This window comes from Chaetura pelagica, unplaced genomic scaffold, assembly GCF_000747805.2.
Source record: "Chaetura pelagica isolate M959 unplaced genomic scaffold, ChaPel_1.0 scaffold405, whole genome shotgun sequence".
Classification (NCBI taxonomy): domain Eukaryota; kingdom Metazoa; phylum Chordata; class Aves; order Apodiformes; family Apodidae; genus Chaetura; species Chaetura pelagica.
The window spans coordinates 2,242,518-2,246,726 of NW_009953489.1; positions in this window are offsets into that span (position 1 = coordinate 2,242,518).

The following is a 4,209-nucleotide window of genomic DNA, read 5'->3' on the forward strand; positions in this document are numbered from 1 at the left end:
AGGCAGCAGGAATGGGCCCATCAAGAGGGCAATGACAAGTTCAGGTCAAGGAGGCAGATCCCAGCTGGACAGCAGAGGCTCCCACTGCCTCTGGGAGGGGGGTGTTGCACAGGGACATTCCTCTGCTGCTTCCATGCACCCAATCCCACATCAGATCCCGGCAAAAAGGAAAAGGCTTCAGTTACTACACATCTGCCCTCTTGTTATCCAGATTTTTTTTTCCCCTTTGAGTAAAAAAATAAAATACAGGAACAACTATAACCATTTTCCAGATGCCCAGAGACTTGTCCTGTGCTGTTGATACAATTCACAAACAGAGATGAGACCATCTAGAAGACAGCGATGGGAAAGTCTGAAAATACTGAGCTTCACTTAAAGATTTGCTAAAGGCAAGCAGCCAGATATTCAGGTGTGTCTCTGCATTTTTGTGTCTTAATAACTGAGCAGGTAGTTCTTAAGAGAATCTTCTAGGATTATGCTTTTATCACTAGAAATGTCTTTAAAACAGCCTATCCAATTTATTTTTCCTTTTCTCATTCTCAACAGCAAAAAAAAAAAAAAAAAAGGCACTGATGGAAATTAAAATTTAAATAAAATAATTTAAAATGCTCACCCAATTTCAGCCAGTCCAAAAGTGGAAGGCTCATGGGGATTGGGTTTGCTTAACTGGAGCCAGGTGATTCCTCATCAAAGCACCTGGGATGCAGCAGCCACAGGCTGCTGATCTCCCAACCTCTGTGGGCAGGTGGGAATGGTCAGGGGACACGAGGAATGGTCAGGAGACATGGGCAATGGGCCTGCAGCCACTGCACAGTCACTCACGTGCACTTAGCACCTGTTCCACGTTCATGGATTTTTATTTTTAATCAGCCTACTACCTTCAGAAACATTCATATAGGTGAGCATAAAGCAGAAGTTAATGAGGGACTATAAATATCATGACAAGAGAAAGCAGCCTCACCATAAAAGCATAAATGGCTGGGAGTTTTGTTCGAGTTTAGCCAGCTTGCCTCTGTCTCTCTCACTTCAACAAAGTTTTTGAAGGCTTTAAGTTCAGATGCTACATAGCAGCAGGCATCAAAACGAATGACCCATTTGGGAGGGAATGTGACTGGTCTAGACCTTTCCAATTAATCCAGCACTGCTTTTTTTTTCTTTTTTGACTTTTTTTTTTTCTTCCCTTTTTGGAAGCTCCAATCCTGATACAAATGCTCTTTTGTGTTTAGCAGAATCTGTCACTTGCAAACGTCTGATATATTAACTGATCTGGAGGAAAGCTGACCACATTAAAATCTCTATCTCTGAAATAACACATCACACAGGCTGTTTCCTCCAAAAAGCAGGACGAGTTCAGTCACCAGCTCTGCAGAATCTCTCAACAAGACGACTAAATGTAGCCAAGCATAGCAGTGATTTTTGGGGTGTTAACTCCTCCCCAACACTGAATGCAAACCTAACCCATGAAATTAAATACCTACTAAACGGTAACATCTCAGTAAAACACCCAGTTTGATGCACTGTTGAGCTTTAGAGGAAAATCAGAGCACCCACAGCTGACCTGGAGTCCCTGCTCACCTCCTCTATCCTGCAATTAAGCCTTCTTAATCCGGATTTATTTCACTCCTTAATTTCACACCAAAACTAACAGCATGTGAATAAATCTTAAATTAGCACCAAAGGTCTGAGATGGAGAGCTACACAAACATGGGCTTGTCTGCTCTGACATCCAAAGGAGCAGGCTGATGCCTGAGGCCGTGCCCAGGGGCAGGGCAGCACCATCTGCTTCTTTATCCCTTTGCGTTGGGACAACAACCACTGCGCTGCAGAACTTGCCTTCCCAGGGCAGCCCCAGCCATGGAACCTCTTGCTTTCCCAAAAGGCTTTAGAGAGAAACAATCACCCTTCTTAACTCCTGGTTTTATGGCAAGGAGCTTGAATTACAAGTTCTGAAAGTGAAAATGTCTGTGCCCAGGCAGGGGGGCCCAGCGCAGCCCCAAAACCTGTTTGCACAGGTAGGGGGAAACACTGATTTGTCCACACACTCATGGCCTCTCAATTTAACAACCCTTTGGTAATTTTATTTCAGTTTCTGTTTTTTTTTTTTAATTTTTTTAATTTTTTTTTTCCCACAAAGAACTGAACTAAAAGCTTTCAAAAGCTTAAACAAACACACAAGAAAAGGTTTCACCTTGGCCAGCAGAGAGAGGAGTGGTGGGTATCAGTTTAATTTCTAATTTGCATTGGGTCAATGAACTGCAGACAGATCATAGAAAAGTTAAAAAAGAAAATAAATAAGATTGCAACCCAGATTTCTCTGTCCTGTGCAACTAACTCTGAAGAATGATTATATTCCTTTCAGTTTGAGGAATAAGGGAATAATCTGTACAAAATATCTGTCTTTTAAAACATCTGAGAAATATAACAGTGTTCCTGTCAGTAATCCTAGACACTCTCAAGAGGTGCCTGCTCGAATTTGCTTACAAGTCCATTGCAGCCTTCAGTTCAGCATAGGATGAAGCTGGAAGATTTCCAGGCTTATTGCCTCAAGGCTACCAGGGACACACAAACTCATGTGCAGAGCCAGAGAGGAAGGTAATTTCCTTTGTGTAAGGATAACTTAACTTCCAATTCAGCTGTACCCACACCAAAATCTTTAGTGTCTGAAGACCTAAAAAGGAAAGTTTCATACCCATAATTAAAAGTAAACAACTTCTTTTTAATATGTTAATGGAAAACAATTATTATTTTAAGACTACACATAAGCCAATTAATTTCCTTACCACATAAGGTGGAATGTAGCAGCTTTTTGATAGCCCTGCAGCAAAGTGGTACATAGATTTGGAATCAAAATGAGAAATAAATGCTTACATTAAATTTAAGCATGGAATTCATTGCTCCCCACTTACTGAATGGTGTCATAGCTACCAAGACACTATGGAATATTCTTGCTAGTTGTATGGCAATGTAATCCAAATGTAAATGGAAAGTAATCATTACACATAGTATAGATATTTAATGATATTAATGAGTAGAAAAAGCAGTGCCATATTAAAAAGGCAAGAGGAAGAATGTGCATCTGAATAATTTAAGATTAAACAAGCATTCAGGATGTTTCAGAGATGTTAAATCAGGACATAAATTCTTTTTGCAGTAGTATTCCCTACCTACAGGCTCTTACTATGGTTTTACTGTCCTTACGTGTATCATTCATTTACTGTGGCAGTGCCCAGAGATGCAAAAAAAGATCCATGTCCCACTGTTGTGGGATCCACACAAGCCACCAATTAAGAGATGGTTCCTTGTCCACAGCACTGGTGATCTCATTGAGCATACAATATTGCACACACCACCGTCGTCATAATTACCATGCTCCTAATTACCACTCTCATCTCATGAATGGAGAAGGGAAGTCCTGAAGGATTTCCCCAAGCTCACATGGGGAGGCTGGGGCAGAGTGAAGTGTACACCCCACACCCTTTAGTCCTTGCCCAAAGGACTAATGGAGCTTCCTTGTTCTCTCAAGCCAATCCCCTCATGATTAATAAGTATTAAGCATAATACGTTTTTTCTAGTGTCTTTCATCCAACAGAGCACAGATGCTTTTGCAAATACTTGTTCAGCTTTTTACTGTGCTTAAAACACACAAACTTCCTCTTTTTCACTCAGGTAAAAAAGATACTCAAAGGAACGCGCCCAGTGTTAAGCAGGGAAGTCAATTATTTGTTTCTGACAAATAATGTCCTGATTTTAAGAACTAGCCATGATATATTGTAAAAATGTGAATAAATCAAGTTTGTTAAATATCACACAGAAAAAAGGACAGCAGAAGAAATAAAAATAGAGCCCAGGAATTCTACCTCTAATTCCCAGCAAGTCCATCAACAAGCTGAGTTCTGGACCACATGTGATTTCTGCATAAAGCAGGCAGCATCTTGACAGTGGGAATTCCATACTATGGACCAGCTCCAAGCCAGTGTGGAACAGGCAAACAGGAGGTGAACAAACGTGTTCCTCACCATGCTGGAAGGACCTGTAGAGCTTTGTGGAAACCACACAAAGTGATCCACATAAGAAGGGCTGCCTGGCCCCTGGCCAGGTTACAGTAACACCAGGGAGAGCCAGTGTGTCTGAGAACCCCATCAGAGATGCTTCCTGTGCCGCAAAATGAACTCTGTGCTGTGCGAGCACAGGGAAGAAACACACAGAGTG